This window comes from Oncorhynchus tshawytscha, linkage group LG13 (assembly GCF_018296145.1).
Source record: "Oncorhynchus tshawytscha isolate Ot180627B linkage group LG13, Otsh_v2.0, whole genome shotgun sequence".
In the NCBI taxonomy this organism is placed as follows: Eukaryota; Metazoa; Chordata; class Actinopteri; order Salmoniformes; family Salmonidae; genus Oncorhynchus; species Oncorhynchus tshawytscha.
In genome coordinates this window covers 49,238,852-49,251,169 of record NC_056441.1, presented here as the reverse complement: position 1 = coordinate 49,251,169, position 12,318 = coordinate 49,238,852, and the positions used below count along the sequence as shown (strand labels likewise).

Here is a 12,318-nt window from a genome sequence, read left to right as displayed (position 1 = left end):
TTGGGGCAAACATTTTGGGTAGCCTTCCACAAGCTTCCCACAGATCTGGTGTAACCGAGTCAGGTTTGTAGGCCTCCTTGCTCGCACACACTTTTTCAGTTCTGCCCACAAATGTTCAATATGATTGAGGTCAGGGCTTTGTGATGGCCACTCCAATACCTTTACTTTGTTGTCCTTCAGCCATTTTGCCACAACTTTGGAAGTATGCTCAGGGTCATTGTCCATTTGGAAGACCCATTTGGGACCAAGCTTTAACTTCCTGACTGATGTCTTGAGATGTTGCTTCAATATATCCACATAATCTTCCTCCCTCATGATGCCATCTATTTTGTGAAGTGCACCAGTCCCTCCTGCAGCAAAGCACCTCCACAACATGATGCTGCCACCCCCGTGCTTCACGGTTGGGATGGTGTTCTTTGGCAATTAAGCCTCCCCTTTTTCCTCCAAACATAACAATGGTCATTATGGTCAAACAGTTCTATTTTTTTTCATCAGACCAGAGGACATTTCTCCAAAAAGTATGATCTTTGTCCCCATGTGCAGTTGCAAACCTTAGTCTGGCTTTTTATGGCGGTTTTGGAGCAGTGGCTTCTTCCTTGCTGAGCGGCCTTTCAGGTTATGTCGATATAGGACTCGTTTTACTGTGGATATAGATACTTTTGTACCCGTTTCCTCCAGCATCTTCACAAGGTCCTTTGCTGTTGTTCTGGGATTGATTTGCACTTTTCGCACCAAAGTACGTTAATCTTTAGGAGACAGGAGGTGTCTCCTTCCTGAGTGGTATGACGGCTGCTTGGTCCCATGGTGTTTATACTTGCGTGCTATTGTTTGTACAGATGAATGTGGTACCTTCAGGTGTTTGGAAATTGCTCCCAAAGATGAACCAGACTTGTGGAGGTCTACATAAAAATATATAGTTTGATTTCCCATGATGTCAAGCAAAAAAGCACTGTTTGAAGGTAGGCCTTGAAATACATGCTCAGGTACACCTCCAATTGACTCAAATGATGTCAATTAGCAGAAGCTTCTAAAGCCATGACATCATTTTCTGGAATTTTCCAAGCTGTTTAAAGGCACAGTCAACTTAGTGTATGTAAACTTCTGACCCACTGGAATTGTGATACAGTGAATTATAAGTGAAATCATCTGTCTGTAAACAATTGTTGGAGACATTTCTTGTGCCGTGCACAAAGTAGATGTCCTAACTGACTAAAACTATAGTATGTAAACTTCCGACTTCAACTGTATATATCCATTACCGTTCAAAAGTTTTAGAACTCCTACTCATTCAAGGGTTTTTCTACATATATATTTGTTTATATTCTATTTTCTACATGGTAGAATACGAAAGCACCCGAATGTCCATTGAGAAAGCACAACGACTACACCATTTAGCTAAGCTAAGAATAACGAGAATAAACAAGTCAATAAATGTTGGGTAGTTAGATAGCCTATAGTTAATAAACTGGCAAGTTTGATGTATAACTACTAATGGTAGGTAGCTAACTAACATACCGGTACATACTGCTGTAATGATATGCTATGTGGTTTGTAAGGACAGCGTAGCTAACAAATTGTCAGCCAATATAACGTGTAAGGTAACTTATTTGAAAAGTCATTACTTTATCACATTGAGTAGCAAGCTACCCCTTGGTCGTTAGGGCAAATCTGGTCTGCAATAGGGGGGTTCACACCTAGCTTGGCTATTAGACTATTCTTTAGTAAAGGTTGAATTGTTGTTCAGCTATTAGCCCTCCTCTCCAACTTGCAACAAATTACTGTTATCATCTCATTCCTTTCCCTCTTCCACGCATCATCATTCAGCTCTTGAATGGCTCGCTTGTGGTCATGCTGGCAGGATATGGCAGCGGGTCAAGAATTTGGTTCTGCGTCAAGAATTCTGCATACAGTAGCACGTTTGTATGAAGGTGTGGTTATTCACAGGCAAATTGTTATTTGCTATGGAGGTATTTGTGTCTTTTTGTCGAGAGCAAAACCTTTTTTATTTCCAGTCAAAAATAATTGTTCTGAAAGCAACTTTTTTTCCGACGCAAAGGAAGTCAAAACAGACACCTACGAAGGTGGCATCTCAGGTAAGCAGCACTGAGCTGTAGTGACGTATCCTAAAAATGACATCTGCTGCTTTAGATTGAACAGTTGTTTTCATATCTATAAAAAAATGAGCTATTTCCTTTACTTTCAGAGAGCGAGCTGTATCTGATACTGTCAGATGTTCACTGCCCAAGGAACAAGGCCATGGAAGCTTTATTGATGGCGAAAGTGTCCATAACCAGAGGTAATTAAACTGTTCTGTGTTCTTTTTCTCCATCTCTGCCTGTCTTGTTGTACACAGGAAACTGTCTCACATGCGTTAATTAAAAAACCCTTCAGATGTCAGCTGCTAATTTTCAGATTTACACCACATAAACACAGCCATCTTCACTGGACTATCTGTTGCTGCCAAGTCATGATTTCCCTGGGGGTTAGCCTTGCAATAACCAAGTGGTGAGACACATAGCCCTCTATATTTAAATGTTTCAGGTACACTCCGATAGGTGTCTGCGTCACGTACAGAATCTCTTGACATGGTCTTCTTATTGTTTGTCCTCATGTGTCTGTTTTTCAGCATAAAGTACTCTGTAGCCACTTAGTGTGGACAACAGGTGAAACCACACACTCAATAAGTCTCTCTTCTTCACTTCATCCCTCTCCCCCTTCTCCCTAAATCCTGTAGGTTATATCAGCTGTTTTGGTGAACCCCGCCCGCATCTGAACTGGCTGACACAGAGGGCAGAGCATGATCATAGGTGTCACTTGGTCGGGTCAACAGGAAGTATTATTAAAGAGATGCTTTACATCGAAATACAGACAGAGATGTATTAGTCCCAGGGTAAATGATCCAAGGTCAGTTTTGCATTTCACTGATTATGATGACTGACCGTGGTAGAATAAAAAAATCAAGGCTTAATCATGCTCTCTCTCTTTCCATCTGTCTCTCGTCTGCAGGTATGTTTTGATGTGAGAGAGGAAGCCAGTCCCGTCATTGCCACCTCACCCGCTCTTAAGATAACCTTCAGGCCAACTGGGGACCCAAGGCTGGTTAGGACACCGCAATTGTGATGAACTGAGAGAATATTAGGGTAGCACTGTAATTCCTTAAACATATGCTGTCTGCCGCTGTTCTTACCTCTTTCCCTGTCTGTCTACCACACCTCTCCCCCCACCTCGTCTTTCTTCCTCGTTTTATGAGTACAGATTGAACTTGTGTGTATAATATTAAAATATATCATAATTATAATGCATGTATGTATTTATAACACCTGGATAATGAACTTCTTTCAATAAAGCGTTTCACATTCTCCACTGGTTGAAACTAAGTATCTCATTGAAATACTATCCTGTGTCCTCAGATTAACGCAGATAAAGGGAGTTAGATAGGCATCGGTTTTTTTCTGTATATATGAATTAAAAATCAATCATGTTTCTCGTCTATTGCATAGTTACAATGTGTAATCATTGATGTCCCCGGAGCAGGAGTAGTAAACACTTGAAGTGTATAATTGTAATACATACATGCAGACACAGCATCATTCAAATAATGGAATTTGATATGACTGAAAAATAATGTCTCAGAGATTCATACCTGAACCGCACCTTTATTTGCCAAGGAAGAGTACATGATCAGTGAATATATTCAACGTACAGGCTACAATGTGGGAATCTCATGCGTGGTAATAACTACAGTACATGTGTATATAGCACTTGCATCCTTGGCACAATAAAGTTATTGTATTCTACTCTATCCGTAGGCTTCATTAATGCCATTCAGACTTGATGTTGATACAACAACTATGGTAGCTGAGGTTCATAGATTGGTATGAATATTAGTTCAGAACCTAACGTTTTAGGGTCCATACACAGATCGGTTACATACTGTAGCTAGCTACACATCCATAGGCATACAGTTATTTTTATCCTCCACGACACAATAAGCAAGTAAACAGTTAGCTAGCTATGTTACTTCAGCTGCATTGCAAGGCAAGCTTACACAATTGTACATTCAATTTGCAGTAAATGCTTTAGCTAACTAGATTCTTTTCAACACGAATTACAAATTCATTCTCCCGACACTAGCTAGTTGGCTAATATTAGTTAGTCAGATAAGTTGCTAAATAGCGATTTTCACAAAGTAACTTTATGACCAAAGAATATGCACAAATGTTTGTCTCTACATTAACTAACATATTCCTCTCAATTGTAAATTTTTTGCTTGACTCGTTATGAAGTTATAACAACTTACATTTGGTTCCACCGTAATGTTTTGTCAGCCATCTTTGTTGAAGAACGCCACCAGGCAAGGGTGGCTCGTGTCAAAATTCGTCTTTGGAACCACTCGATATGATTGGTCATATAAAAACCTTGGGACTCAAATGCATAATGAGTGCTCTACCTCCCCCTTGTGGTGGTCTGGAGCAATGAAGCCGTGACGCTACTGTAGAGTTACCAGCCTCAGAAATTGCAGCCCAAGTAAATGCTTCACAGAGTTCAAGTAACATACTTGTTTGGGCCAAGAAACAAGAGCAATGGACATTAGACCGGTGGAAATTTGTCCTTTGGTCGCGAGTTTTTGTGAGACATGGTGTGGGTGAACGGATGATCCCCGCATGTGTGGTTCCCACCCTGAAGCATGGAGGAGGAGGTGTATTGGTGTGGGGGTGTTTTGGTGACACTGTCAGTGATTTATTTAGAATTCAAGGTACACTTAACCAGCATGGCTACCACAGTATTCTGCAGCGAAACGCCATCCCATCTGGTTTGGGTTTAGTGGGACTATCATTTGTTTTTCAACAGGACAATGACCCAACATACCTCCAGGCTGTGTAAGGGCTATTTTACCAAGAAGGAGAGTGATGGAGTGCTGCATCAGATGACCTGGCCTCCACAATACCCCAACCTCAACTAAATTGAGATGGTTTGGGCTGAGTGAGACCCTAGAGTGAAGGAAAAGCAGCCAACAAGTGCTCAGCATATGTGGAAACTCCTTCAAGACGGTTGGAAAAGCATTCCAGGTGATGCTGGTTGAGAGAATGCCAAGTGCGCAAAGCTGTCATCAAAGCAAAGGGTGGCTATTTGAAAAATGTCAAATATAAAATAGATTTTGGGTTGGTTTAACACTTTTGTGGTTACTACATGGTTCCATATGTGTTATGTCATGGTTTTGATGTCTTCACTCTTATTCTACAATGTAGAAAATAGTAAAAATAAAGAAAAACCCTTGAATGAGTAGGTTTTCTAAAAATATTTAATGTTATCAGATCTTCAACCAAAACTTAAAATGAGATAAAGGGAACCTGAGTTTACAAATATATTTTTATTTTTTATTAACAAAGTTAGGCAACACCCAATTCCCCTGTATGAAACATGGATGATCATCAAGCCTTTTGGAAGAATGTTCTATGGGAAGATGATTCAAAAGTATAACTTTTTGGATGACATGGGTCCCATTATGCCTGTTGAAAACCAAACACTGCATTCCACATAAAGAACCTTATACCAACAGTCAAGCATTGTGGAGGTAGTGTGATGGTTTGGGGATGCTTTGCTGCCCCAGGACCTGGATGACTTGCCATCCATCTGTGAGCTGAAACTGAAGAGCAGCTGGTGTAACGGATGTGAAATGGCTAGCTAGTTAGCAGTGGTCCGCGCTAATAGCGTTTCAATCGGTGACGTCACCTGCTCTGAGACCTTGAAGTAATGGTTCCCCTTGCTCTGCAAGGGCTGTGGCTTTTGTGGAGCAATGGGTAACGATGCTTCGTGGGTGTCAGTTGTTGATGTGTGCAGAGGGTCCCTGGTTCGAGCCCGGGTATGGGCGAGGGGACGGACTAAAGTTATACTGTTACACTGGGTCATGCAGCAAGACAATGATCCTAAACACACAATCAAGTCTACATGAAAATGGCTAAAAAAGCAACCAATTTTAAGTTTTGGAAGGGCCTAGTCAAAGTCCAGACCTAATCCCAATTGAGATGTTGTGGCAGGACTTGAAACCAGCAGTTCATGCTTGAAAACCCACAAACGCTGCTGAGTTACAGCAGTTCTGCATGGAAAAGTGGGCCAAAATTCCTCCACAGCGACTTGAGAGACTGATCAACAACTACAGGAAGCCTCTGGTTGGAGTCACTGCAGTTAAAGGTGTCACAATCAGTTATTGAGTGTAAGGGGGGCAAACACGCTTTCACAAATGGACATTGGGTGTTGCATAATTTTGTTTATGAAATAGATTAAATAAGTATGTAATTGTTGTGTTATTTGTTAATTCAGGTTCCCTTTATGAATATTCGATGTTGGTGTAAGATCTGATAACATTTTGTATAAACAATATGCAAAAGTAGAGAAAATTAGAAAGGGGGCAAATACTTTTTCATGACACTGTATATGTGCACACTTCCATGACACTGTATATGTGCCCACTTCCATGACACTGTATATGTGCCCACTTCCATGACACTGTATATGTGCACACATCCATGACACTGTATATGTGCACACTTCCATGACACTGTATATGTGCCCACTTCCATGACACTGTATATGTGCACACTTCCATGACACTGTATATGTGCACACTTCCATGACACTGTATATGTGCACACTTCCATGACACTGTATATGTGCACACTTCCATGACACTGTATATGTGCACACTTCCATGACACTGTATATGTGCACACTTCCATGACACTGTATATGTGCACACTTCCATGACACTGTATATGTGCACACTTCCATGACACTGTATATGTGCACACTTCCATGACACTGTATATGTGCCCACTTCCATGACACTGTATATGTGCACACTTCCATGACACTGTATATGTGCCCACTTCCATGACACTGTATATGTGCACACTTCCATGACACTGTATATGTGCCCACTTCCATGACACTGTCAAAATTCCATGACACTGTATATGTGCCCACTTCCATGACACTGTATATGTGCCCACTTCCATGACACTGTATATGTGCACACTTCCATGACACTGTATATGTGCCCACTTCCATGACACTGTACATGTGCACACTTCCATGACACTGTATATGTGCACACTTCCATGACACTGTATATGTGCCCACTTCCATGACACTGTATATGTGCACACTTCCATGACACTGTATATGTGCCCACTTCCATGACACTGAATCATTTTCTTTTGATTGTGTGGTTATTATTATTTTAATGGTTGCTAGTAAGAGGAAACTGACCAGATGATACATTACTTGCTTGTTTGCTAACATTTGTTAAACCGTTTTACAGTATCAGATTGTCAGGTCAATTTAAGTCAAATTACTTAATTTAGTGGAGAAGGACAGGTGGACACTGCACTGCAAAATGCACATTGTTCTAAGTCTTGATCTTGAAGTGTTGAGAATGAAGACAGCCAACAGGACAACAGATGATAGAGTTTACAAGCTTTTTTTTACCAGATTTTTAAATTGACCAGCTTTTTAATCACAGTTAATATGCCTTTAAATGTGAAGTACGGGTCAGGGACTTCAGCATGTTTACAAATATAAATAATGGAAAGAAAGTGTTTCTTTTGGCTGGCACAAAGCCAAACTTCCTCAGCTTTCTATTGTTCTCATTGCCCCTTTTCTTTCTGTTTCCCAGGTTTTTGTTTTGGGGCGTATAGTTCTTCCCCGCCATGCTGAGCACAATATCTGAGCAAATCCGATCACAGCTTTGTATAGTAGGACAACACGGGGGGCTGACATGTCGAGATTACATTCAGTGATGCTGAAACTAAACCCCCCAGACCACAAACGCCCTGCTGCAGAACACACAGCCAATACACTGATTTATTTAACTATTGGAGGGTTAAATATAATACGTTCACAGAGCATATATGAGTCCCACTTAAATTAACACTTCTCAGAGTATTGAAAAAAAAAAGAATCCCACTGTCTTCAGTGTAAGAAGTAGACCTCTGGCTGACCAGCATTCTAACGAAAGTTGTAAACATCCATAAACAAAGAGAATAGAATGTCCTGCGTGAAGAGAGGGTAATAAGATTAGACTCTTTTATACAAAGTCCTTACAGTTTACCATGTAATTAAATCCTCAGTCTAGCACAAAATGTTGGCAAAAAAGCGTACATTTGCTCGGCCAATGTCCTCTCCTCATGAGCGGACTGCGTGCCAACAAACTATCCACAGCACCACTACACACCTCCTCCAGACAGAGAGATGGAGAAGAGGAGGAGTAGAAGACAGAGGAATGATAGAGGTATGGAGCGACTGTAGGACAGAGGGGGAGACATAGAAAGAAATCCTACAATCAGCTCTTGTGGGTTGTTACTCTTTGCCCCCCTCGAGTTGCCATGGTGACAGGATGCCCAGCAACGGCCATCAGTATCTCTGATTGAGGCACAGATTGAGACTGAAGAGGAGAGTGGCAGGGAAACAAAACAGTAAGAATTGACTGGATGAACACAGGAATATGACAACAGAAGAACTAATCAGGGAGGGTGGGAGGGAGTGTGTGAGGGAGAGATAAATACTTTAGAGGGAGAGAAAGAAAAACATTTAGAGAAAAAAAGAAAAATATTCATTGGGGCAGGGATATTAGCGTTGCCTGATGACTCATCCTGAATTTAATTACACTGCTCTATCAATCACGCCATACATCAGTCTGAATCTGCTGTCCTTAGAAGTTGTTTGAGCTGATGTCAAAATGATGTGATTCATGATTCGTGCAGGCCGGCTCGGGCCCAACCCATCGGTTTCTGGGGCCAATCAAGATGGTTTGAATGTGTTGGCATTCGAGAAGTCGCCGGGGAGGAAACAAATCCAGACTTATCGTGGAAAATAAATATTAGTGGGCGTGGCCTTTGGCCAGATCGATGCGGATGGGAAGACAGACACATTTTTGATTGTCTCCTCAGAGGATATTGTGAGGGATTGGCTTTTCCAGTGCCAGTCCTGCTATGACACTGGCATGCACTAAGGTTGAATGCTGGGCACCCAGTTATCGAGATTTACCGAGATTTACCGCCCAAAAACCACTCCCTTTTCCTGGGATAAATAACTGTGAGAAACCGGTAAATTATAATAAATGATTTATATCAACAGCATGACGTGAAATGGAACTGTCAAATGTATTTGCGACATCTAAATATTGCTTCTCTACGGCCTTCTCTCTGCTCTCTGCATGATGAATCATCAACGCTCAGGGTGGGGACAGACGGCTCAGTACGGAGTGCAGTTCACAATGCATGCAGACCTATCATCTCATCACGGTACCTTTTTTCCTTGTGACAGGTGGGCCTACATTTGCTGCAGCATAGCCTATGGACCGAATGCACGTCTAATTTACACATCCCCATCTGGCTTTCGGGGGGTCACCTTCATATTTGATTGTAACAAAAACATGTTTTTATTGCAGCCGCAGACTTTTGAAACAGCCTATCTTTCGAATATCATTGCTTTAAATCGGAGCAGGCGCGAGCTGTCTTTCTCTCTCTCTGTCTCTCTCTCCCTCTCTTTCTCTCTCTCCCTCTCATCAATTCCATTCAGATTGCATCCAAAATAGATAATCCTGTTCAAGATAGACATACAGTACTAGTCAACAGTTTGGACACACCTGCTCATTCAAGGGTTTTTCTTTCTCAATGAGTAGGTGTGTCCAAAGTCTTGTTTTCTGAATGTTAAATACGGCAGCCAATAGAACTCACAGGTGGTTTGAAGCAAGAGCGAACGAGCGATGCCGGTGTGCTACAGCAGTTATTTATTCAGTCCCATAACATATTCAATCTTCGTGAAGAGAAGTGAATGCCCTCTGCATCTAATTCTAGTCCTATATTATTCCAGGGTGTCATTAGAAGGATGAAGATAAGGGCAATGGAACTTGTTTCATTTCACTGTTGAAAGCGAGGAAGGAATGAGGCAACAATAGAGAGAACAAGGAGGTAGGCTAATAACATTAGGGGAAATATTATGAAAAGTGTATATGCGTCAGCCTACTAATTCGCTAACCTACGCTTGTAACTTTGTAGGCCGCATGTGCTGCACCAGAATCGCATAATTCTCTCAGCTTTATCATGGTGTGAACGAGGTGTGTAATTCCAGTCCATATAGTACAGTATAATACGGTACAGTAATACAATTCACACTCAAAAATGTTAGCCTACTGGAGCATGTTTAATTTATTTACCCAAGAGAGCATATAGCTAGCTACATCTACGTGATTGTACGTTTTTCTGTAGTGCGTAATGTGCAGTAGCCTATATTGTATATCATATATGTATTGGATAACGACACAATCATTTGGGATTTTTGGAGCATGGGCTCTTAAAATGTCTTTAATGTACAGTAGGGCTCATGAAATTATTTTTATGTATAGCTCATCAGGCTCAGGTAGCACTGAAATTTCAATCAAAACTCTATTAAAACCCAGACATAGACTATATACTTTATATGCTTTTGAATTACACTTTCGGTTTTGGTGGGAAATACCGGGCTACCCGGGAGAAAAGGGATTTTTTTTTCAGGATGGAACATTTGTAAAATACCAGCAAATATTCAAACCTAGTATGCACCCTTAGCCAGTGCTCAATTTGATTTGATTTGATTTGAATTTCAATCAAAACTCTATTAAAACCCAGACATAGACTATATACTTTATATGCTTTTGAATTACACTTTTGGTTTGGTGGGAAATACCGGGCTACCCGGGAGAAAAGGGATTTTTTTTTTCAGGATGGAACATTTGTAAAATACCAGCAAATGTATGCCAGTGCTCAATTCACTCACAAACTTCTACAGATTTGGTGGGACTCTCTCTCTCTTGGTCTCTGTCCGTCTCTGTCTTTCTCTCTGTCTCTCTGTCCCTCCATTTCCCTTTAACCATTGTCTCCTTCACTGCAGCCAAGCTTCCAATATCTATGTTTTAATTACAACATGGCCATTTGCTGCAAGGTGCCTTTCACCCGTGTTTCTGTCACCTTACGATCTAATCGCAGGTCTTTAGAAGGGATAGCAGGAGGCTTGTCCTATCACGCGACGCATTAACTTTATGTCGGCTCCGGACGAACTCTGCCAAGCTACAGAGTGTTCTATCTTTGTTGCTTTCATTTCTAACTTCTCTGTTCACTTCTGGTATGGTTGTATTAGTGGAAACAGACATCACTGAAAGGTCATATTGACAGTTTACTGTGAAGAATAGTCATATCCGATATGAATGTCCAATTAGATTGAATTATATTATGTATGTCGGACTAGGTCTTCACAACTGAGTGGATGTAGCTCAATGGTAGAGCACATGCTTCGCATGTATCAGGCCCCGGGTTCAATGCCTGGGTTCAATCCCTGGGTTCAATCCCTGGGTTCAATCCCTGGGTTCAATCCCTGGGTTCAATCCCTGGGTCTCCATGGAACTGACAATCTCAGCTGGTGATTTTTACGGGGCCTAGCAGTTAGGGTGTGAAAGGTTGCTAGTTCTGACTTGACATAATGAAAAATCTATCAATGTGGCCTCGTTTAACCCTAATTGCTCCAGGGTTGCCGTTGATAATGGCAGACCCTGACCGTGCCCCCACTCTCTGAGGGTCTCAGAGAGAGTTGGGATATGCAACAACAACAAAAAACACATTATGAATACAGACTTGTACATTTGTGAAATAGGACAAACAATAAGCACCCACCAAATAATTATCTTATTTATAAATACACAACATATAACCTGATGAGTGATAGACGCCTTCAATAGAAAGCATAAATAGTTCAAAAAGAGTTCAACGTTCCATGATTGAAAAACAGGTTATCTTATCAACAAAGAAAGTCGTTGCTACCAACAGATGTCTGTTAAAAAAATTTAAAAAACGGGAAAATAAATATTATAATAAACTTCAGTCACTTCTATTTCCTTTATACTACAACAATATTAATTAGTGTTTGTGATGTTAAGGATTGTATTTATTATAAAGATCAACCATTTAAACCTAATGTACTCCTCCATTATTAATGAATGATCACAGAACAGAACGTAATTTACATCTCACGCCTGTCACTTGAAGTAAAATGATTTGACTGACTAGACCTTTTTCTTTAAAAAAAAGCTAATTGCATTGGTTTTAATATCTCCATATTTCCTATCTCTAGCATTGGTTTTAATATCTCCATATTTCCTATCTCTAGCATTGGTTTTAATTTCTCAATATTTCCCATCTCTGCTGCTACTCTTCGGTACTCTAGTGGTTTAAGTGCTAAGCCCAACAGCACTCCACAATCTCCTCTAATTGTATTTGCACACCATTC

At 40.8% G+C, this 12,318-nt stretch overlaps 1 protein-coding gene across 1 annotated transcript in view; it reads right to left on the bottom strand.

Moving 5' to 3' along the window:
- Positions 1 to 12,318, bottom strand: part of LOC112244702 (glutamate receptor ionotropic, kainate 4) — a 439,406-nt gene that overhangs the window by 112,746 nt on the left and 314,342 nt on the right. The window lies entirely within an intron of this gene.